At 40.9% G+C, this 25105-nt stretch overlaps 1 protein-coding gene across 16 annotated transcripts in view; it reads left to right on the top strand.

The window, feature by feature from the left end:
• The first annotated feature begins 4364 nt into the window (after nucleotides 1-4364).
• MYT1L (myelin transcription factor 1 like) overlaps nucleotides 4365-25105 on the top strand; it is a 277706-nt gene continuing 256965 nt past the window's right edge. For 8 of the 16 annotated variants that reach the window (XM_015859374.2, XM_032443418.1, XM_015859366.2 and 5 more), the window contains exon 1: nucleotides 13384-13922. The gene's annotated coding sequence lies outside the window, so the exon portion shown is untranslated. Of the gene's footprint in view, nucleotides 4820-9158; nucleotides 9284-13383; nucleotides 13923-13982; nucleotides 14282-25105 lie in introns of those variants that run through there. The other 8 variants (XM_015859376.2, XM_015859367.2, XM_015859365.2 and 5 more) reach the window with 4 other exon arrangements.

Below are 25105 nucleotides of genomic sequence, written 5' to 3'. Positions count from 1 at the left end.
ACCTGGGGCTGTTTAGCCTGGGGAAGAGGAGGTTGAGGGGAGACCTTATCACCCTCTTCCAGTACCTGAAAGGTGCTTACAGTGAGAGTGCGGCAAGTCTCTTCTCACTGGTGACAAGTGACAGGACGAGGGGAAATGGCCTCAAGTTGCGCCAGGGCAAGTTTAGGTTGGATGTTAGGAAACACTTCTTTACAGAAAGGGTAGTTTCTGGAATAGGCTCCCCAGGGAGGTGGTTGAATCACCATCTCTGGATGTGTTTAAGAGCCATTTGGGTGTGGTGCTTCAGGATATTGATTTAGCAGAGGGTTGTTAGAGTTAGGGTACTATGGTTAGGCTGTGGTTGGACTTGATGATCTTCAAGGTCTTTTCCAACCTGGGTAATTCTATGATTCTATGATTCTATTACTGGAAGTCTGTTCTCCAAAGTCATATCTTTTAAAAAGTGTGCTATGAACACCTTAGGATAGTAAAAGCAGTGAAATAAGTTTTAATCTTAGTGTTGATTCTGTGAATTCTTTTATGAAGTCTTTGATTAAGCTCCAAACTGCTGCAGCAATACAATTTTATGTATATATATATGGAATAGGAAGCAAGACTTTCCATAGGCTACAGAATTATTATCATACTGAAATATCAATAACAATAGGTGCTTAGGTCCTGATTCAGGGAAGAGTTTAAGCATTTGTTTCTGTGACCAAGAAAAGTCATCACTGGGAAAAGCACACAGGACTGATAAGCACATAATGGGTTTTTCAATTTAAAACTGCACCCCAGTTTTGTACATTCCTGTGAAATGATCTCCCATGTATTTAACATGTACCTTGGACTGTAATGTTTTTCAAGAGCTGCAAAAGCCTTAAGCTTATAATTTGTAAAATAATGAAGAAAATTACTTTCTCCCAGATATTTCTTTTCCTTTCTGTTTTCCCTTTTAAACTAGAAAAAAAATCTGAACATTCTATAAGGAGCTTTGTTTATCATTTTTTAACCATTTGAGATTTCTAATTCCCTTTATATGTTCTTACTTAGTCAAAGAGTTTACAATGGGGACTATCACTTAAATAGGGATAGCAACTAATAATAACTAGGAATCATTAAAATTAGAAGCTGAAAAGACCTACTACATTGTTTAAACCACTCCCCAGCCATTTTAGGATTGTTCCCTATAGTATAATTTCCAGTGTTTTATTTGGTCCAATTGTAAATGACTTTTATTTCTTTGTATTATTCTACTAAGAATGCTATCACAATGTTCGGTGCCTCTTGGTCATTTATTAAATTTGGTAATTTTAACTTACCCTGACTCCTCACATATGGGTAGGAGTATCCCCCTTCTGGGGACCCTTAGCAGGTTTTTTTTTACCCTTTTGACAGTTTTAGATCTTTCACCAGCTTTATCTTTTCTTCATTCAGTTCATATCTGTGGTCTGTGTGTTTAGTTCTTAATCTTTTCCCATGAGTTGTTCTCTCCCATTCCTTAATTGTTTTATTTTTATCTTTTTGGTGAATTCTCCAGTTTTTAACATCTCTATGGACCTGCTCCTCTTCCTGGCTGATGACAATGAGAAAAAAACTGAAGTATGTTGTTGTTCAGAACTGTCTTCTGCAATTTTATCCCATTTTTACAGTCAGAGTTTTTTTAATTCCTTCGCCTATGTCAAATGTATTAGTGTTTCATTATCTAGTGGGACTAAAACTTCTACCCTGTGTGCATATAGTCATCAGCTAGCTCAAACCATTCATATAGCTGGCGGGCCTTTTATTAACTTGACTATATCTAACTAGCTTCCAGGTCAGATTTGCATTCAGTCATCTTAGAACATGGGCAGAATTTGCTTGCAACTGTACGTGCCTGCATGGAAACACCCTCAGAACAGCATCAGCAGTTTTGAGCATACGAGGACAGCAACACGGATATAAAATACTAGTTAGTCAGAGTTCTTTGCTGTATATCCGAGGTATCGCTTCCAAGTTCACATGAAAGCTGCAGAGTGAATATTCTGAAGCTGTCATATGTAAGATGCTTTTCCTGTGAAAGAGTGTTTGTACCATTCAGTATGGCAAAACGGTTCCCTGTTATGTATGGCTCTAATAGAGAATGCTCAGGAAGGGTAACTATGTGGGTTAGCTTGTTTAGAAAGAGTCACCAACATTTCATTGAGGGTTGCATATTTGATCCCTGTCATTTCTTCCTATGTTTCTAATAGCTGTTGACATTTTGGACAATGCATGCTTGGAGACCAGCAGCAAACTTTCAGTTCAATATTTTAGGAGATTTCTTCACATACATATGCAATCAGATACACGTTCTTTTGTATGGTAGTTCCTTGTGACCAGACAGTGGACCGTTATAGTGGGAAAACTTTATATCTTTGGGAAGAAAGTATTGTACTACCACTTTACATACACTGAAAAATACTTATGCCCCATTTGTGCATTGCTAGCATGGGTACAATGTGTGCAGTATCTTGTGAATAACCTTATGACTGAGACAAGATTTGCTTGAAATAAAATAATTTGTATTTCTCTGAGCCTTACTTGCATTATCTTTTGTCTGATTTCTCTAGTGAAGCCCACTTATTCTTATTAAGGTGTACTTTCCACCATGTCCCTGTGCTTTGTTGTGCTGGAGCAATGTCTGCAAGATGTTCCTTTGAGTTTCATCAGAGTGATCTTTACACGGCCTTAGTGAATGTGGTATGATCAGTAGTAACCTGCTGTTCTAACAAAAGTCACAAATTTTGGAAAATATCAGAGATTATCAGTGAAAAGGCAAGACTTTTAATGGAATGAGAAAGATTGTTTTTCAGATACTCTCATGTATGGTGACATGGAGATTTAGCTACTGGAATAGCCAGTATGCGCTAAACACTTTGTTAGGACCATTTTTTTTTGTGGCTAATCCTTACAAAGTACTTAGTTAACTATTAGCCTGTGGTGCCCAGCCTCCATCTCTACTGGAGATTTCACAGGAGTCAACTGTTCCAGTCAGAACAATTCTCAACTAGAGATGGAAAAAGAAGTTACCCAATCCACACATACTCAGTAAGTGCTCATGCTCAGTGGTTATCATTATGCCCTGGACTGGTGTTTCTAAGCATGCTAAATTCCAGTATTGGGAAAAGATGGGAAAGACTAGAGAATGTCAGGATTAGTTGCACTGTAAGTGCTTTCTTTCCCTGGGCATTTTCCATCATTTATTTTCCCTATTATTAATTAATACGGTGTCAACCAAGAAGTATCATTTTTCCTGTTTCATTATGAGGATGTCTGCTTGCTTCTTAAGAATAATACAAAAGAGACACATTTGAGTATATAGGTTCAGCATATAGAACCTATAGACTTCAAACTCCAATTTCATATTCCAGGACAATAATTGCATTGTAAGCTTTAACTTTTCCCTATCATGCTCTGTTTACCAGTCTGGTAAGCAGTGTGCTGCTAGGCTGTGAAATATATCTAGTAGCTTATAAAAGCAGAGACATTTTGAATGAAGAGAAATTATGATCCTTGTGCAGCTTGAGATTTCTATCCAGTAGAAAAGGGGTTAATATTTAATAAGGATCGGGCAGAAAGAATATGAAAAAACCTTAGGCAGAATGTCTCCACACAGAGAAACAGAGAACGGTTAATTTGTGCTCCAAACTGCCAAGGACAGCAGAAAAAAGCAACCAGTATAAATAATTAAAGCAGAGATTAGATAAATATTTGGGGAGGGGTTACTGTGATAGTGTAATCGCTGATGTTGAAGAGAGGTGAACTTCTGTGCTTCCTGGCCCCCTTTGTTTGATGGTGTCCTACAATCTATTACTTAGTAGCCTGACACGTGCCATCATTTGTAGGGTTTGAACCACATTTTTTAAAAGCTTGCATAAGCATGAACAGTAGCACACAGACTGGGATGTGACTCTGCCATGCAATATGGCTTTATGATTCATTCATTTTCCCAGCCTTTATTTCTCCAGAGCTGGTCCTGGGTTGGCATCCTGAGCCCTGCAAAGACACACAGGGCTGAGTGGAAGGAATATAAATGCTTCACTGGAGCCAGACTCAGGCTGGGGCAGTTGCTGTCAATATACTGAAGTTGAAATACATTGACAGGGTGGTGGGGGAGGTGTTCTGCAGTGCTGCAGATCCCAGGAATAGCTTATCTTGGGAGCAGAGAATTAGATTATTTTTATACATTCACCAACATGGTGGTTTCTTGTTTCAGAGATAAACAGCTACAAGATCAGGTAAATGACACAGCCTGCTTTTTATTGTTTAAAAGGGGAACAACTCAAGTAAACATGTTTTAGTAACAATAGGTAGTTTTATGCTTGAATACAAAAATATTACTTAAAGACTTTCGGAAATCAAGCTTGAAGCTAATCGTTACCAAATGAAATATTCTTCTATTGAAGGAAGGAGAAGCAAGCAGCAACTTACAGTGCAGTAGTAAATTTTCAGTGCATAATTTCTAACAAAGCCTTTAAAAATCAGCTTTCATTAAAACACTCTTCAGAGCTCAGAAATACTTGCGAACGCATCAAAGGGCACAAGAGCTCCATTAATCTATCAATTAAACCACTTTGATTTTTCATGTCTGTTTTCCTGTGTTCACATTCTTATCTTTTCTGATATGAATTTTTAACCCTATGAAAACATCCCATACGAATTGCAGGGCTCCGTGCTACAGCAGTCTACATGGTAATCTCGGGGTGTCATCTTTTACTCTGCGGTGACTGCACATACACTGGAGAGGTGTTCTCACTCATGCGCTGAAGCCAGACTGGATGGCGAGCTCAGCCAGGCTCTCCTGGAGACAGGAAAATACAAGGTACCATATTTTTTTTTAGCAGACTGTAAATGATTCCTATTCTTTGCTCCACAGAACATCCGATGTGGTGCCCAATCGGCTGAGAAAGCTGCACAGACGTCAGTGTCTCTGGGTGTGTGTGTGCGTGTGCGTGTGTCTGCACAGCCAACTGCAGCTGGAACCTCCATTAGAGCAGCCCTATTGATTTCTGGTTCACACTGCAGTAACAGGGCTAGAGTGCGAGGGGGGAGAAAGGGGGGATGGAGGGGAGGAAGGTGGGGAGGGAAGGGAGGGGGCATTGGGGTAAAAAAAGACAGAGAAAAAAATCCCAGGACAACTTGAAAACAGAAATTAATGGAAGGCACATCAGGCTGTGTGTGCATACGTACAGCACATACTCACCGATTACCAGAGATGTGGCACCGTGCTGTTTGCTTAAAAAGGAAAAGAAAGAAAAAAAGAAAGAAGAAAAAAACAACCAACCTTAACAAAAACAGGCAGAGCAATCCCCACGAAACAACATTCTTCCAAGGTTTCAGATCCTGTGCATGCTCGGATCGATGTTTTCTCGCTGTTCTGCTTTGCACAACGAAGCTGTCTGCAAAATGTTAAGTGTTTCATCCAAGGACTACAGGAGATGCCCGCTTTAAATTGCTCTTTCTCTGTGCACCCAGTTATCTGTTTGGGGTGTGTGTGTGGGGTGGTGGTCTTTAGAAATTCAGCTCAGAGTCTGTCAAATGCAGCACACACAAAGCTCCAGGAAGCTGCTCTGCATTTACTGGCAGTCATTTTCTTGTGATGCATAATGCACAAGGTGCCATTGCAGGCTGAGGTGTAAAAACAGGGGGAAAAAAATGATGTTTATGGTAGTGACTGAGCTTTCCTCTTCCTCTGAGGTTTCTTTCCCAGCTAATATCTGGGAATAATTTATAGCTGCATGTTAATATGTCGTCTTTGTATTTCAGCACATCTGCGAAGAAAATCCTTGCAAGGAAAATGTCTTTTCACAATCACTGTATGTCATTCTGGCAAAATATCACTGCAAGCAGTGTACAATTAAGGGGGGAAAATCCCCCAGCACCGTTGACTGTTTGGGGAGTGGGGGAAGGGGTGACGGTAATACCTTTAAAAAATGAAAGGCGGTAAGCCATTATTAGCAAAAGCTATATTGAGCATGCTTGCCAGACAGGCAGTGCAGCTCAAGCTCTAGTTCCGCCCAGACATGTGCCTTGCCATTTTCATTTTAATCAGTCTGCTCAGGATGGCTGCTGATTCATTTTGCGGGATGGCCCCCTGGGAGCCAAGGTGGAAGCCTGAGGCGAGCTGCTATTGCATCAATGCAGCACTTCACATCAGTCGCAGGGAGGGGAGACAAGGCTTCGGCAGCAGAATGAGTTCAAAATATCAGCCTCGCTATTAAAAAACAAACTAAAACACACCCCGCACCCCTAGCCAAATAAAAACTCTGTGGGAATAATTAAAAACAAAATAGTTAAAACCCCAAAACCCAGTCCCCCTCCACCCCACCCTCCCCAAATAATTAAATAAAATACAATTAGGAGAGAAAAATCTCTTCTGCTCCTGCCTTCCCCTTGTACCCTGGAATCGCTGGAGCCACCATTTCGTTTCACAGCTCCTCGTCTAAAAAGAAAAAGGATGCTCTCTATTTCTCTATTTACCTGATAACTAGCTGGGGGTGGGATACCTGATTTAGCTGGAGACTTTGATTTGTGGGATTGACAACCTTATTATGCAGTGAGCTTATTATTGATATTATTCTGCTCTCGGTTGCCATGACCACCTTGTGAGAGACATTCAATTTTCTCTCTTCCATCATCATTATCTATGAGGCCATCTGTTGTGGAAAATGAATTCAGCCTCATTTGCATGACTGATAAGCAAATTTTTTTTTATCTATTTAACAGAAGGTCATATGCCGGGGATTTGGAGCTGCTGAAAAAAAAAAAAAAAAAGTGGAGGAAAAAAAAAAAGGCATCTCGAGAGGATGAGTGGGAGTGCGTGCATTAGAGGATGTATGTGGAAGTAAAACAGATCCCTCAGGCCTGCTAGCCTATCCTACTGCATTTGTCATTCCTGCCAGGGCGACATTTTTTTCCCCCTAAGCTTCTGCACACTAAAGAGAGTGAGAGCTTTTTCCCTGCAGTCTTCTTGAAGCCCCCTGATTTTGTTTTATTTTTTTTTACTCAGTGTTGGTGGGTGTATTTTAATATATATCTATTTTTTGAATTCCCTGGAACATGGGGTATCTTTTCAGTGTTCAATGAAGAAAAAAAGCAGCATTTTCTGGGTCTCTGTGGTATGCTTCTTACTCCTCATCCTTTCAAAGTTGTAGTAAGACAGGATGTTTCTTAACCGTGCTGAAATGTCTTTCTTATGTTTAATTTGTAAATGGTTAACGGTGCAGGTGTGGGATGTGTTCTTTGTAGGGTGGGGGTTGATTCTTGTAGCTAACTGGAAAGATTATTGTGATTTTTTGCAGTTGTTCTGTAGCTTGTACTTAAACATCCATTGTTTGCTCTTTTCAAGTTCTTCTGACAATAATGCTGTGCAGCTGAAATTATACTGGGCTGTAGAATAGCTTATAAAAAATCCTGAAGTGTGTGTTTACTACATGAACGCATAATGTTGCATGCTTTAAGCATGTTGTTGTTTATATAAACTTGCTGCATGTTGGATGGTACTTGTTTGGTATGGAGAGTCAGAGACAAAAACTTCTCAGATTAGAAAGCTCAGGTCTCCTGACAGCCAAAGACAATTAAAGAAAAGATTATTAGATAATATGTTTTTACGGTAAACCTACATTTGAAAACAGTGGATTTGTACTTTAAAAGGGAGCACTCACAGGAGAGTAGCAATTACAAAGAACACTATCCTAAATATTTTGTATCTGCAACAGTTTTTCCTTTTCTTTAAAGAGAAACAGGTCTGTAAATAAGGCATGGTTAATTCAGTTAACCCTCTAAGTCTGTACTTCAATTTTAAAGTAGTTCAGATAAGTATGACTATAGTTCACACAAATTTGAAGTGAATTTCATAATTTTATTAATTTAGTGCTAAAAACTAACTGAGGAGTATTAAAGAAAATGAATTATATTAGTAAAAAAGAAATAGCTTGTTAGCCTCGAATACAGGGGATGTTACACAGGTTTGAGTCTTTTATTTGTCACAATTAAACTTAATGGTACAGAAGCATGCCATTTCTTTTTGCATACTGAACAACATACATTGCCTCATCTAGCCACAGAGGAAATTTTTAAGAAGCAGTGTTTATTTCTTTCCTACAGAAGTAATGTGTGCATTACTGCAGAGTTTTTACATGATAAATGTTTTTGCAAGGTTGACAGTGCTCCTCTTAAAGATAGAAAAGGACATACACAAGACCCCTCTTTCTTGCAAATTAATGCAGTTGTGTTTTATTTACAGTCTACAGGGAATCTCTTTTTCTATCTTATACTTACAATAGAGAAATGGTTGTGGGTGCTAAATTAAAGGTGGAGTGAAGTTTCACTTTTATGGAGGTCAGATAGAGATCAGGTGTCTGCCTTGCCTACATTAAGTAACTTACTCTAAATTACTTGATTAAAAATCTTTTTTTTTTTTTTTAATTTTATTTTTGAAAATGTTCTGAAACAGATCTAGCATTGACTTGTCATGCTATCAATTGCTGATAGCTGTTTAAAGGGCATTTTTTTTTTCCCTTTCTCTTATCCCTCTGATTTCAGAAACAGGATATTTCTCGTAGATTTTTAAAAAGAAATAAGATTTAGTACTGCTTTTGGCATCGGCCATATTTATCATGCCTAGTGAAGTTTGCGGTTGAAGTTAGATTACAAAACTAATTTTACACCCAAAGTTCAGTACAGTGAAGTACTCTAGCAGTTGGGGTAGACTGTTTGAAATGGTGCTAGTTTCCTCAATGGACTTCAGCTCGATGTAATAGGATACTGTGCATTAGCAGGCTGCATGCAAAGGTTGAGGTCTCTGTCTTATCCCCTCCACCCCCCTTCACTTGAATTGTCAACATCTTCCAGAGGCTCGTGAATAAAAAACTGGTAAACTTCTGAAAAAGCCTAAGAGATAACACAGTCGGTTCTCTTCCCTTGCCCCCCAAAAGTTAATTACCAAGCTTGGTTGGATTCCTCCTTGCCACCCTGACATTTGACTGCTGCTAATTCACTGATTAATCTCATTAATGTGATTATAGTGGGATTTGTAGTTGGCTGCCATTGTTCTGCAGACAGTGCTATTCAGCCCGAGCACTTGCCACCTCATTCAGTTTGGCTGTGATTTTTCAAAGGCGGCGGGGCGAGCCATTGTGAGCGCCGTGCCCGCGCCTCGCCTTTCAGCACCGGGAGCTGTCCGCCGCTGATAGCAATTACCTCCAGCGCCGCCCGGCTTCCCACCGGCTCGCTGGCAACGTGGAGACGGCTGGCTTTCATCACCCTAATGATTCCGCTCGCTGAGGTAAAGGCAGGAGAGGCTTTTATGCCTTCTAATTAGGCGATGCGAAGATGGCTGTGGTAAAGCGTCAAGTCTCTGCATTTCACTACTTCTGCCTTTCTTTTTTAAAAGCTGTCTTTGCGTGCGTTTTGTTTTCTCGGAGATCTACAGGGCAGTGTAGCTTAGACAGAACTTCCTCGCAGCCATGCAATTTAACTCTCAGGACATGAGGGACGTTAGAGCTGTTGCCATACTTAGCCCGACTTCTTCACAGGGGGAACAAAAAGAGAGAGAGAGAGAGCTTTGTTGAGGTACATCATTTCGTTCATTTTATTTTCATTTTATTATTTTATGTTTTGGACAGATAAACAATGCATCCAGCTTACCACCTCAAGACTGTTTACCCTCTGTGCCTGAGGTCTTTCCTCCTTGTGCACTGAACATCCATTTTCCTCCCCCCCCCCCCCCCCCGAGTTTGAAAATAGTAGGCATGTTATGGATTAGAACTTGATCTGGAGGATCTTTTAATGTTTCATTATGCATATGAATGACTTCTGCAGACTTCAGTTGCAGCAGTATTTAATATTCAAGTTTCTAGGTTAGACAGTTTTAAATCACAGTAGGAAGAACTTAAAAGTGAGCCACTTTACACAACATTAGGGCATGATCTGCTCCGTCCTATTTGATATTTTGATTTTTATTATCTAGAAGTTACATTGTTATCATTTAATAACTGCCAGCTGCACATGCGCAGTAACTTTCTTTTTATATATACATCTTCCTTTTCATTTGTATTCTTTATGAGCATGACCGTGTACTGGAAACTGCCAAGCTACACGTTTAACTCTATTGTGTAAAGGATTTGCCAGGACAGAGGGTGAACTCTCTCAAATACTTGAATTAAGGATACTTTTTATGGCAAAGTGTCTTGATGAGGAAAGGGTGGGATCTATTAAAGAATGAACTCTGTTTTAAAAGACGTAATATAGTAAATATCAGTGAATTCTCTCTAGCCATTGTATTTTATGGATAAATGATGTTTGCATTCAGAACTTACAGAGTACATTGAAACTGAAAATGGCTGATTGCTGCTTTACTATACATTTGACTTTTATGTAGTTTTACAGTCACCGATACCATATTTGTAATAAGATTTCCTATTTCCTTTTTATTTGCTTTTCTTCCCTTTTCTTTCCCACACAAAATCAAAAGCCCGGTGAGTAAAGCATTGTCTCTTTAACTGCTTTTCAGAGCTATACGTTTCAAGGCTGTATAAAACAGGACTGTATAGGAACAGGTTTTAACAGTGACAGCCACAATATGCAGGCCAATTAAGGCTGCTCGTTAGCGGGTATATTCTTGTAATACTCCTGTCAAGCTGAAATTGCACTCCCTTATTGACAGTAGTGGGTTCGTCTGATGCTTGAATTATGCTTTCCCTGTTTGTCTAATGTTCCAAGTCTCGTTAGAAACCGCTACCAGTGAGAAAGTAAAAGAAATTGAAGGTTTTCAAGCATTCTTTACATGAAATTTGCTAACCTGTCCAACTTAACCTTCAGGAAAAATACTGTGCTCTCATTAACACTGCTTAAACATGACCTGCATCTCCTTTTCCCCATGGATAATGCGCGTTGACGAGACACAGGCTGGGGGAGGGAGAATCCATCCCACAACATTAAACCCATACCTTAACGTCTTACAGAGGATAATTAGGCCAATGAATCACCAGTCTCCCAAAATTGTTTTTCGCATTTATTTTATTATTATTATTATTATTTGTAAATGTTTCTAATTTACGCTTAGCCCCTTTGTCCCTAACGCAGAATTTATATCTCTTCCCCCCCCCTCCACCCCCCCCCCCGGTTAAGGCAAGTATTGTTCTTGTATTCTGTGAGAAAAGCACTGGGATATTTCTTTGTGTCATCCTAAAGGTTGGAAAATATGAGAATGTTTATGTTTGTTTTCCAGCTAAATCACTGTCGAGCTATTTTAAAAGTTTGATAACACCTGCTATGATATGTGTGCCCCATAGTCATCTTCACAACCCTATAGGGCTAGGTAGCATCTAACATAAAGAGGTTAGATTGGGAGGGAGAAGGCAAGACTTGATTTCTGAAACGAGAATGCATTTATTCAAAGATTCTGCACTAAATCTTACACTGGGAAGCGATCAGGTTAATCTATATGGGTATAGGTACCCCTCTACCCATATAAAAAGGACCTTGAATCACCAGGTGCGCGCCTGCTTCTAGGGCAGCATTGATGCAAGTGGAAAAAAAAAAACAAACCCAACCCCAGACTGCATGCAGTCAGGATGAAGCAAAGATGGAAGCTCGGCTCCGCGCTGCGAGCAGGAGGCCGCTCTCCTGCCGCCCCCCATCCGCGCCGCCCTCTCCCCGCCCGCACCCCCGCACCTGCGGCCCGACCGCTCCCGGGGCTCCGCGCCTCGGCCCCGGGGGAGCCCCGCGAGTGCGGGGAGATGTAATCAGAGATGACAGAGAAAAATTAAAGGAGAGAGAGAGAGAGAGAAAAAAAAAAGGAGCGAGGTGGGGATGGGGGGCGGGGGAAGAGACACGTAAGTCCTTTTTTTTTTTTTCCTTTCTTTTTTTTTCTTTCTATCTGAGGGAAACACTTCGTTTTCCACCAAAAACGTGTAAGTCGTTGAGGGCTCAGCTATTGTTAGTCCCTGCCCCTGCAGGCTGGCTCTCCTCTGAATTCCCACGACAAACTTCCCCGAAAAAGCCCCCCTCTTCTGCCATCGCCATCATAGCGCGGCTGCGAAGGGCTGCTGGCCCCTTCCGACAGCGGTGCGATTCCTGCGAGGCGGGATATAACCTCTGTAGTGACCGACATGTCTGGGCTCCGCACGGCAGGCGGGTCGGGAGGGATCGCCTCCGAGGCTGGAGGAGGGTTCCGTGTGACCGTGGGTCACTCCGCCCCGGCCGCCGGGCTGTGCCCGCGGTGCCCTTGCGGCGGCGGGGCGGGGAGAGCGGTGCGGCGATGTGGGGGGGGCTGCAGCAGCACAATGGCACTAAGGCGGGTGTAGGTGCTTGGGGAGGGCAGTGCGCTGCGTGCGCGCTGCCTGCGGTCTTTCCCATAAGGAGCGCAGCCCGCCCGCCTGCGGGGATGGGGGACTGAGGGTGGGATGCTCCGGGCATCGCCCTGTAGAGGCGGCGATGCCGGGGGCAGACAGCGGGCACGGCAAGGCCAAGTCTGCGGGGCTTCTCGTCCCCCTCCCCCCGCCGCCGTGCCCGCACACACAGCGCTGCCCCCGCGTAAAGATCACAGCCCCTCCCTCTGCCACCGAAATGACATTTCGGGGACGGGGTCGGAGGAAGCGGCGCCCGCTGGCACCCTGCTCCCGGCGGAGGGCGAGACCCGCGGGGAGCTGCCCGGGGGCGGGCGCTGCGGCAGGCGGCGGGGGCCGCTCCCCGCTATTGTCTGCGGGTAGGGACGCGGTGCGCGGCTGAGCGGGGGCGGCGAACACCGCAAATCCAATTGCCAAGGAATAGCGGTGTCGAGAGGCATCGGGCAAACCCTTTTTGTGTGCGAGCCCTTGTTTACGTTGGGGCTGGCGATCACATCAGGTGCGCCAAGGCGCTAATGGTGGAAGGCTGAACGGTGTTCAGCCGGCGACGGTTCGTTTCTTTTGTTTCAAAAGGCAGCTCACGGTGCCAAGCAGGTAAAATAAGCGAGGCTGTAGCAGCTCCCCTGGGTTACCTCCGCAGACCCCGCAGAGACACCCCAGAGGCAAGGCGATGCCTATTCCTGCTCATTATTTCCCTTCAAAGATACAGCCGGAGGTCGACCGGTTCGGGGGTGGGAGGGCCGCGCCGCGCCGCGGCGGAGACACCATTTTACGCCGGTAGCAGCGGCGGGGCGGTATTTTTAGCGCTTCCCCCTCCCCGGTGGCCGCGCCGTGTCCGCTGCCCGCCGGGGAAACGAGCCGGGAACCCCTGGAGGGCACCCAGCGCCGACCCGACCCCGTCCGCCCCCGTCGGGGGTTGGGCGTGCGCGGCCGCAACTTGAGCCGCGCGTCGGGAGCGGGTGCGGGGCTGGTCGCCGCGCTGGTGGCAGGAGGGAGGAGGAGGCAGGGTAAGTGTGCGGGCAGGGGCAGGGCTGCCGCAGCGGTGGGGCTCCGAGGACACCGCTCTCAGCCTGAAACCTCCGCTCTGCTCTTAAATGGAGGCTCCAGCTGATCCGTCAGGCACGGGGCTGCACGCATGCCCATCTTTTCAGCGTTCGGTGGTGGTGTCAACTTATTAATTTCTGTCTCCCGACTTTGAGCGAGCCCGTTGGTTTGCCGTCTGAAAGGCGTTATTACTTTTGTCCATGTGGCAAAAATAATTAGCATACAGATGAGAAGGGATCCTGCCTCTGAGCCTCAGTTGCGGGAGAAGATGTGCAGTGCAAAGTTGATTGGATGAATGGAGAACAAATGGTGGGCGTTCAAAAGCATTAGGAGAGTTTTGTTGTCGTGGAGCGGGTCTGTCAGTTTCCTGGGTGAACGTGGTAAGATGGAAGGCAGGGTGGCTGGCGCTGAGGCGGCTGCTTGATGGAGCGTGGCCTACTTGGAGGTGTGCGGTTGGATCGTGTGTGGCCGGTGCCTTTGGACTACTTTGGTTTGCGATTCTGCGGCGTTCCCTTTGCGGTTTCCTTCAAGGTAAATATGGCTTTTTTTTTTTTTTTTTTTTTTTTTTTGTCGCTGTTGTTGTGTGCAGGCACTTTGCAGTTGTTGACAAAGTGATGGAAAGTTCAACTCTTGGGGCAGTTAAAGAATAGCCGGGCTTCGGACTTCTCCCGTGCTCGGAGCCGGGGGGACGCGGAGCTGCTCAGGGCCCTCTTCCTACTGAAGTCTGCGGGGAGTTTGACATTGCTTCCCTGCGAACAGGATGGAGCCCTCGGAGGCTGTTGTTTTAGGAACGACTGCTGCCTATTTTCCAGAACAATGTGGGTAGAGCTGTAAAATTAACAACTGCTGCTTCGGTGAAAGCCTCGGTGTGATTACTTGTGGTTGGCACGGTATGTATTTTCTTGACTGGAAAGAAAAAAGAAATATATATGTGCTTATTTAACACAAAGTCACAGTGATTCTAAAACCTGAAGTTGTTGATTGAGAAATTAAAGTGAGTCTCCACTCCATGTATCTCCACCGTATGTATGTCCTTTTGCCTCAGCGAAGGGAGAAAACAAAAGAAAATAAACAAGCTATTTTTGAATTCCATGGGTTTTTTGTTTTTTTTTTTCTTTTTTTTTTTTTTTTTTCTTTTTGCCAGATGATAACACTGAGTCAGACTGGAATCCCACTTCTCGAACACAGCATCCATTGATGGGCATTTCTTATATAATTCGGATGCTGTGCCTGAAATAAGGGATGCTAGAACATCTGGTAACGTTTGCTTTTTCTCTGTAGTCATTTGGGATTGTTTTTTATCCAATTTTAATGATTCTTAATCTCCTTAAAAATGGTGATTTTTTATTTTTTTTTTTCGTTTTAACTGACCTAATTTTGAAGCTGCAGTTAAGGTTGGGGTTAAGTAGAAATTATTACCCTTTAATGGTCTCTGTGTCGTTTTTTTTTTGATAATATTAGAACAGTTTGATGGCAGATTGCTTTTCATTTGAGAAGTGTGAGGGTTTTTTTGTGCCTTTAATGATATTGGTTTGGAGAACAGCGCTATATAGTTCGAAACAGTATTTAGTTTCTACCACTCTCTATTTACCTCTCTCCCACTATTTTTCCCTTTAGTCGACGTTTCAGATTTGCACCATAGTTTAGTTCCAAACATTACCAAGCAAAACTCTTTGTCGTGTCTCTCTGCAAACAAAAAAGAATCTTGCAATATGCTGTTAACCCTTTGCAGGCAGTGGGCAGGTACTTCTGCTGATTGCTCAAGGTTCTTTAAGTTTGGAAGGATAAGGTTAAACTTGGTTGCTGTGCTGTAGCTTGGTGAATGTGGATGTGACTAGTTGTTTGCATTATGGCATGTTTAAAAACAAACGAGGTGGCAACATAACGCTCCTAGCCTTTGAAATACAGAGGGATGTGAGGCTATGCACAATAAAACAGGATTTTTCGGTGGGGGGGGGGGGGTGAAAAGCACTGACTGCATTTGTACAAAACTGTGTGGATTTATCAAGTGAAACAAAGAGAACAGCGAATGATGGCAGTGAGTAAATGCAGAATTCAGCACATTTTAAACGAATCAGAGTAGGATTCAATTTCGTCTGTATATTTTGCAGCTTGAACTTTCTGGAGAGGCAGTGTTGTTGTTTTTTTCCCTCCTTGTTATTCCAACCAAGGAGGGCAATAGTTTAGTACTAAACATTGGAAGTGGTTTCTTTGTTTTAGGTTCAAGAACCCATCTTTTCAGGAAGGGCAGTTTTTGTCGTAGTAGTTGTTAGTTCACAGTAAGACTTTGTTGTTTTACTCTGCAGTCTTGTGTCTCAGATATTATAGAACTGGCTAACTGTATTTGGAGACAAAGACAAGAAAGAAGAGGAGCTACTTCAGTGTATTCGGAGGTACATTATTTTATCATGTTTGTTAAAGACCATTTCTGAGGTTCTCCTTTATTGCTGTTTAATTTTTGTGTTGAGGAGATGAACAAGATATATGCCTTAGCAGATTAGTATTTTGATTATACATACAAGCAAACGGGCATATGGGGATTTATTAACTAGGCATAGAAACTTTGCAAAAAGGGTTCTGTTTTGAGAACTGTTCTGCAGCAGTCAGGCTTTATGTAGACTCCAGAAGAATGCAGATATAATCCTCATCCCTCAGCATGTCCATGGGAAATCAGCAAAGGCATTTCTTTTTAAAATGAGTAGTACAAACACATTTGTGAAACCAAGTTCTCTGCGACTGAACCTATTTCTTGATGAAGACTGAGCACAGTAGTTGTTTTGTTGAGAGAGTCAGTGGTGCAAAACCACTTTGCTATTAAACACGTATGCAATACTGAAGAATATCTTTATGGAAGTAGTGATTTTAATATCATTTAATACCATTTTTGTGTCATTTTGATCAGCTTCCAGTAAAGATGTGAAGTTTTTGGTAGCACGGTGCAAGAAAACTTTGACTTTATGTTACTTACTGACCTTTTCTTTCTCATTTAAGGAGTCATGAGAAATTTTTGTAAGATTATGAATAATGCTTTTAACAGAAGTGGAGCCAGACTTCTTTGGAATGAAAATGAGTGCAGACAAAATAGCATCATCTCCACATATCTTATAGATTAAGAAGTCACAAGGAGAGCAAGTCAAAGCTTTTGTAGACTATTGACAAAGATTATCTCCTTAGAATCCTTCACAGTATTTTTTTTTCTTCTGTTAGAACCATACTGACTATTTTAACCATAGGGGGGAAAAAAGCAGCAAAATGTGAGCGATGAAACAGAAATGAAGGGGGAATGTGTTAAGTTGGGAGGGGGAGTAGGATGTGGAGGCAGACACAATAGGATTTTTGATCCCTTAAAAGGGGATCAGGAAAACAGTAAATGTTATTATTAGATTGGATTTAAAATCTGATCTCAGATCAGATTTGCAGTGTGCATGCTAGTTCAGTATGTTTGCAGTGAAGATGCAGATGCAGAGCTCAGTCACTAAGTAACAGAACTAGCCAACTTGGTTGTGGAAATAATCAAGGCTGCAGGGCACCCCATAGAGATCCATCAAATCAGGTCTGGCATAGAACTGTCTGGTAGGTTGAAAACATTAAGAAATCAATGCTGCGTCTGCCAGTAGACCCTTTGGTTTGCTGAAACTCCCACCTGCCTAATGCATCCAGGCAATTGGTTTCAGAAACCAGTTTCCTTCAGGATAAATTCTATATATCTCGAGGCTCCATCATAAGCAAATTGATTATAGCTCTGCACCAGGCAAACTCATAAACATCTGTAAAAGCACAGATTTTCAGCGTAACAAGCACTCGAGCTTCCTATTTTTTGAAGTATTGAAAGTATACATTCTTCATACCTTATGTCAGCAGAGGAAATTGATTAAAGAGGATGTGGCATACTATGAATGTTTGTTCACATGGCATAACTTCAGTTGTTTCAGTCTGAATCTGGCAAGTGTTCTCCATCACTACCTGCAGTGTTGAAGAGAATCGGTATAAAGTAGCAATTTTTTTTTTTTTTTAAATATTTTTGTGATAGGCATTAAGAAAGATGCTGTTTTGTGCCTAGTTTGCATGAACCTGATCCTGACCCTAAATGAAAGGCAGCAGTGAGTTTTGGATTATCTTTCTATGGAGTGGTAGGCCAAACATATATCTCATGCAGCTCTAGTACAAAAGAGAACATCTCCTCACTGTCTCGTATGTTTGAAATTAATAAGTTTGTTTACAGACAGGATGCAAAAGGGAGTATAATAGCCATTCAACAGAACCTGGTCAATGAGTAGCTTATTTTTCTGTTGATGTTTCACATGCATTCATATAAATGGTGATTCTTGAAAGATGTAATATCTCATGTATTTATCTTTCCTATAATTAGCTTGTTCCATTTTTTTTTTTCCAAGGGAAATTCCCTTTTCTTCTTCTGTCTCCAGCCAGTACTAGAGTATATTACCAAGGGAATAAAATTTTATGCCTAATTTTAGTGTTCCTCTGCCTAATGTGGTGTGAATAAGTACCATGTTACAGCATTTAAGCCAGTCCATCTTTGTCACTTCCTGAGCAATTCCACTTCAAATGAAAGAGACAAAATTCAGGAAGAGGGAGTATCCAAGATTTGTTATGTGGATGAACTGCAGAGAGGGATTCTTCTCACTGTTGGCATGGTTGCATAGATGCTCTGGCATTCTTTTCAGAGCTGCAGCAGGGATGTTCTCTGCCTAAGGATCAGGGAATACCCTTAGAAAGGGTTCCCCTGGCCTCACAATTCGCTGTTAAATTGGATGTCTTAATTTTCTGATTTTTTGAGTAACTTATGTCTGTCCCTTTTCTACATAAACATTGTTGATTTGTTTTAGTGACATATTTTCAGAGGATTTCCTCTCTTGTCTGAAGGGGAAGAGATTAAAAAAGAAACTGTTTATAAAACCTTTGCATACCTTGTGATTGTCATATCCCATGTGTAAATATCTAGGATTGTTTTCTGGATATATGCATATTTAGTGAGAAATAAAGCTGTTATGTCATAGAAAATGGTAAGGTTGAGTACAGGGCTTTTTTCTTTTTTCTTTTTTCCCCTGTGCATCTTTTCTACTGTTCTTGGCATGTTTAAGGCAAGTTGCTATGAATCCAGAATGGTGTTTCTGCAGTGACTTAGTTATGCAGCATAGTTGGACTGCATAACTAAGACTAGATTTAGTTGATGCTACAAAGTAATGCTTGTGTTTTGTCAGCACGTAAACACACAGAGACCATTCTGGGTCTTGTTAGTAAACATCCAGAGCTGATGCAATTTAAGGACTTAACTTCACAGACAGATAAATATCTATTCCAGCACTGGTAAGATGGCCTGCACAGGTTGTATATTTACTACTTGCTTGCTAAGACAAACTTAATATGTTCATCAAGAAATTTCATAATACTCTGACCCATTGGATGCTGACCATTCTGCCCCCAGTCTCAGACTGTTTTCCAGTGTTGAAAAAAAACACATCTCTCAGCCTTTTAAGTTATTCAGTGTGTTTGGATCTGCCAGAGCTTAAGGCATTACTCTATGGGGAGTTAATGGATCTCTGTATTCTGTGAAAGTAGCATACGTCTTTCCTCAAGGACACTAGGTGCAGGTCAGGCTACAGCATTCTCTTAGGAATTAAGTTGATATTGGGGCATCGAAAGTAAAAGATGCAGAGTCTGTGATGAGAGGAATGAGTAACAAGTCATAAAGGAAGAAGAATAAAAAGTTCAATTCAAAGGAAGCTGCCAGTGAAGAAACTGAGGTCCTATTGACCAGTAAAAGGAATTTGATAGTAAGGAAGGTGAGAACTCTGTGATCCTTTGGGCATATGACCTCAAAACAAAGAAGAGGACTTCAGAGATGGTTATGGACAGCAAACCTGTTGAGGAGAGGTTCTTAGAAGAGTCAGGAGGGATATTTAAAGTCAGGAGTATACTTCATCAATTCAAAGACCAGCTGGAAAAACAGGGAAAGCTCAGGTGGGTTTAATCACACGTGTGCTATTTCAGCTAGTTTTTTCACAACTCTAGGAGCTTACTGCTTCTCAGTTCCTTCATCCTTGTCTCAGACTGGTGTCTTTATGGGGATAGGGAACAAAGAATGTGCCTTTCAAATAGTTTGTTTCAACATTTCCATCTGAACTGTCAGTCATATGTAAAATATAGATAGGATGAATGGACCCCACCCTGTATTCATGAATGCGTGTGCTAAGTATACACATATATATATATGTGTGTGTGTGTGGGCATGTGGAATTTCTAAATTCTGTAGATTGTGCAGGGGAAAAAAACAGTGGCATTGAAAGAGATATCTAGTATTCCACTAAAACAGATGGGAAAGATAAGACTGTAAGCTATCTTGTCACCAAAGCTGTGTTTTCTGTGAATAAAATGCAGGCATGTAATGTGAACCTCCTTCCATACATGCAGTTCTTCATTTTTCTTAGAGGAAACAAAAAAACTTGGTTGGTTGGTTGGAGAACTCAATACTCATTGGATTAAACAATAGCTGCCATCCATTTTCAGTGGTGTTTCAGGTTAATCTTTCCATGAATGTTCCCTTTTACCTTTAGGACACCATCACCATTTTTCAGCATGCATTCTTTAAACTTCATGAGGTTTGTGGGAGGGCCTGTATTGCTTCTCTTTTTACAGCAAATTATACTGCCTCGCCATCACTAGCTCTAGAGCAGTCCTTGTTGCAGAAAGGCTGGAAACATGCCTGGGTAAACTCCAGCTGCTCTGAAGAACCTTCTCAGGGGCTCAGCACTTCATTAACAGACCATTTCCTCTTCAGTCATATTTATTGCCATGGTTTTACAGCTGTTATGTGTGAGTCCATATACTTCATGCCAGTTCTTCAAGGTGATAGAGCAGCCATTGTTGGTGGACTCTCTGAACTATCTGCAAGTCTGACTCATTTCATATTTCACAATAAAAAATATACAGGGGAGGATAGATTAAGACTTTTATCTGTAATCTATCCAACTTAATATGTCTTTTTTTTTTTTTTTTTTTTAAATTGGTTACCTTGGCCAAGAAGCAACAGATGGTGATTAAAGAATTAAAGAAGAGGTTAGATCTTTTCCATAGATCTCTTTGTCCCAGGTGACACAGTAGGTAGGAGAAAAGGCACACTTGAATGGTATACCTTGAAGTCTGAGTGTCCTGATTCAGCAAATACAGGCACTGCAAAGCAGTGTGGACCAAAACACTTGGTCATTTCAGTGCAGTGTCATTTTGCTTTATAGACAGATCTGCGGACCAAGGTCTCGTTCTGTATACCTTCTTTTTTTTACCTCTTTCCTGCCAAAGAGCCAATGCAGATTGCCGTAGTGTAATTTCCAGTCAACTCCAGCAGAAAATAAGAGTGTGTGACAGGAGTGCTCATGTTAGTGACACATGATCTTATTTATAATTTTACGTATTTGTTATGATTAATGAAGTTTTACTATGTAAAGACTGTGGTTATTTGGTCTGTTAAACAAAACCAACTCCCTCTACATATTCATAGAATGGCCTGGGTTGAAAAGGACCATAATGATCATCTAGTTTCAACCCTCCAGCTATATGCAGTGTCACCAAATTCAGTAAAATATGATTAACTTGAAATTAAATTTTTTAGCAGGTGTAGGTATAGCTTACTCTAAGAGCAGAACAAACAGATCTAAAGCAGCATTGCCAGTAATAGATACGAGTATTTTCTTGTAAGCTTCTAGAAATTATATTCACATTGGCTCCTTTAGTTGCTCTTTTGCATCCAAAATCACCAGTCTTTCTACTCTCACTGAAAGCATCTTCGTTTTTTGTTTTAGAGGCATTTTTAAATCTGCCAAATATACATCAGAAGCCATTGGGCAATTCCTGTATCTTTATTTCCAGATGGTACTTCAGGAGCTAGGAAAGAAAAGATATTTTGGATTTTTGAAAATTGTAGTTAATAAAGTAAAAAGTAAAGTAATTCTAAATCATATGGTCTAAAAATGGTTTTTGCATTACTACACTGCTAAAGCATTCAAAAAAAAAATATAAGAGCGTTACATAGGTTTCATAATTGTACTGCAGTCAGTGAGCCATCATTACTTAACCAACTCAACAGTATCATTTGTGTTTATACAGATGGAAGTTCAGAGAAAGAGAAAAGAGGTATTTTTCCTTTTTTTGAATAGTTTGCACCATGATTCTTTCAAGGGCTAAAAAACATACTGTGTTTACCTGCCGGGTGAATACCTTTATTTTATCCCCGCATCTATTTTTTGCCTCTGTCATCTGCTTTTCCTCATTTTCTTCCTTTCTTGGAAAATCTGCTGATTAAATTTAAGCACTGTATTTATGGAGAAAATAGATGCAAACCTATGAAACAGACATAAGAGCTCAGTTGGCTCTTGTATATTTCTAATGCTGTTGCATACTCAGTATGGAAAACTGGAAGCATGAAAATTGGGAAATTAAGAATTAAGGGAAGTTGAGTCTAAATTCTTAACGCTGCTTGGGCAGAGCAGTGGGATCCCACATTGCATTGCCAGTTATTTTGCCAAAAATGTCTGCAAACTGCCTTGACTACTCAGAATTCCAATATAGTTTTGCCTACTGGAGTCATTTCTGGAGAACATGGTACTTGTAAAAGCCTTCAGACTAGCACAAATCATAAACACATTGTGTTCCCAAGAGCTATAGTGTGGCACAGCTGTTTCTTGGAAAGGTTTCTGCTATATACAGGACTTAAAAATAAGGCCTATTTCTCCTGTAACTATTTTTCTTGCTTATTTTTAGTGTTTTGACTTACTAGTGCAAAGAAGTCATGAGATTTGTATTGTCCCTTGTTTTCAGCAGCTGAGGGATGAAGGCAGAGAATGTTGAGGACTGAAAACTGAGAAGACAGAATCAGTGCCTATCATGACAAATACATAGTTGATAGATATTACTTGGAGACTTACAGATTTCAGATCATAGCTTAACGTTTTCTAAAGAAGCAGCTTTGACCTGACTGCTAACCCTAAAATGACTAAAAGTGTCTCAGATAGTGTTCGCACATACTCTTAGCTGTTATTTTTCTGCTGAAACATCAAAATGTTAGAGCCATGGTAACAGCAAAAAGAATTTGCCAGACAGCTTTATTAGAACAAGGAGACAGTACATTTGCATGGATACGTTTACAGAGCCGTTGGCCTAATCCTGTTCCTACTGATGTCATTCAATGTTTCTTCAGTGGAATAATGCATTTTGTATTAGTTTCTAGGTCTGCCAGTTGTTAACCTACACACTTTCCCAATGTGGCTTTCAAAGCAATTACATTTAAAATATTAATATTATATTATTATTATATTAATCTTTGCTTAATTGGTTGAATTCTTGATTGCTTTCTCATTTTGCCCTGAAGTCTGAATAGTAAATTTGAGTTTGGCATGCCATTTCTGTAGGTAGTTTTTTGAATAGCCATAACTATGATTCTATAATCTTGGTTGTGGTAAGACTGAAAATAGTCTTTCCCCAAGAGGCATCATGCCCATGACATAAGCCAAGAAGTATTTTACTGTCCTCTCCAGAGGCATGTTGCTGCACCTGTTTACAGGTGTCTTGAAGCACTGATGATCAAAACAGGATCAGAGTGAAAGGGACAGGATATGTTTATTAAGCAGCCTTTCTCTTTACAATGCTCTGTGTCACTGTTTGATTTTACTGGTGGTAAGATAGTTCTGGAATATTATGTTTTAAAATATACTCAGTGGTTGCCACTTTTACTTCAGCTACCTTCAAGCTTTTTTGCTGCCTTGAACTCTGCACAGTGATTTACTGATGTAATTAAAAAAAATCTGCATGGAAATGGAGAGCATACAACTGCTTTAAGTACATAAACCCTTCCATGCATCATATGAGACAATACACAAGTCTGAATATATTGCTGCAAATCTTGAGAACATCCTGCATTATTTATTAATAATTGCAGCTGTCTGCTAGGTACATTGGGAGGAACTTTATGCTTTAGGAAATTATATGGCTGCTTGCAGACAGATTGTAGCAGAATAAGGTCCTGATTCCTGAATGATGTACTCACCTGGGTGCTTCTGATGAACTTCATGGGAATATTCATCTGCTTTTCTGAAGTTAAACTTAAATATTTACCAAATTAGAGTCTAAGCATGCAAGTCAGAGATCAGTTTTGCTACTTAGTGGAGCTTCAAGACAAAAGAAACTTCACATTCATCAGAATGGAAGAACTGTAGAAGTTCCTGTTACAAAAAAAACTGTAAGTGGGACAACAGTAGAAAAAAAAAACAAACACAAAACAACAATATTTATTTTTCCAAAATTGATCACTTTGATTTTCTACTAGAAATGGCTTCTGGGATACTTCCTTAAATTTATCTTAGAAAATCAGCTGCGATGAAGTCCCAAATACGTTTGATTAAATCATGTGGTCCGATTGAACTCACATGACTTTGATACTATTCGATTTGCCAACCATCTCATTTTAAATTAACAAGCACAAATAAGTTAACCTTGTATGTCAAAACCTTTCTCAAGCTGCAGTTGCAGTGATTTATGTGGTACTAGGTCCTTCAAGTTTGCTTAGTTCTAAGAGGACTCAGATCCACATATCTCTGAAGTCTGCTAAAGTGGCTCATTTTTTCCAAGTGCTCAGCAGGCACTGCTGAAAGCTTCATGTCTGTAGGTAGGACACATCAGAGAATGGGAATTCTCTCACTGTTGTGCTTCTGAATTGGGCTTATATAGTCAAAAGATTATTTTCAAAGTAGTCCTAATCACTTGACATTTACTTACAGTCAGAATTTCCTGGCTTGTCACTGTTTGGCAGAGATGTAGAGAACAGAATTGGATGCACTGCATTACTTGAATAATACTGTGCAAGTTCTTTAGTTTTGTGAAATGCTTTTGCATGTGAACTAGCAATATGCTGCTTTGCAGTGAACCATTATACTAAAGCTAATCATTACATCTTTTCTAATACAAGAGTCACTTTGCAAATAGTTGATGTGGCACGAGAGCAGATCTGCAGATGCGACCACTAGCATTTCTAGCTCATGGAACTCTTGTTAGAGGCGTTATTATTTTTTAACAGTTAATCTGGGCCAGCAAGGGAAAGAAAGTTAGGAGGGCAGAGAAGAACAGGTCTTTCTTGATGGACTTAGATATAATGGTGTTGGTTTTTTTTTTTACTTTGACTGTGATAGACTCTGCAGCTTGAAGGAATTTCATTTTCATGGTACCAGCTGGGAAGTAATCTGTGGAAGAGTAACAGGTGCAAAAGTGTTAGATCAGTCTTTGCACTAGCCTTTGCCTGGTGAACTGATTGTTGGAGTGTGATTACATTCCTATTCTACTCAGCATGCTTTTTATCCTTTCTGTCGTCTGCTTACTTAGTAATAAGCCAGTAAGAGTATGTCTCCATCAAACTGGTCAAGTGTAGTTTAAAGGGGTGCAAATACACCTGCTCTCTATACATAGCCCTATAAATCAGTACTTCTACTCTACTAACTTTGTGCTGTAATAGCTGTAGGAGTTAAAGGTGGTTGAGAAGATTTTTATTTCTTCCCTTTCTCTGTTCCGAACTATCGTTTGGAAAAGGAAATTATATTTTAAAGCATAGAATCACACTTGTATTACAAGTTAAAAAAGATACAATAAAAAGCAATTCAGCATCCATGGGAAGAGACTGCAACGGGCCAAATAAGTCCTTCCCGAAGTTTGAA

The sequence above is a fragment of the Coturnix japonica genome, chromosome 3 (assembly GCF_001577835.2).
Source record: "Coturnix japonica isolate 7356 chromosome 3, Coturnix japonica 2.1, whole genome shotgun sequence".
In the NCBI taxonomy this organism is placed as follows: domain Eukaryota; kingdom Metazoa; phylum Chordata; class Aves; order Galliformes; family Phasianidae; genus Coturnix; species Coturnix japonica.
This window is presented reverse-complemented; position numbering and strand designations above follow the sequence as displayed.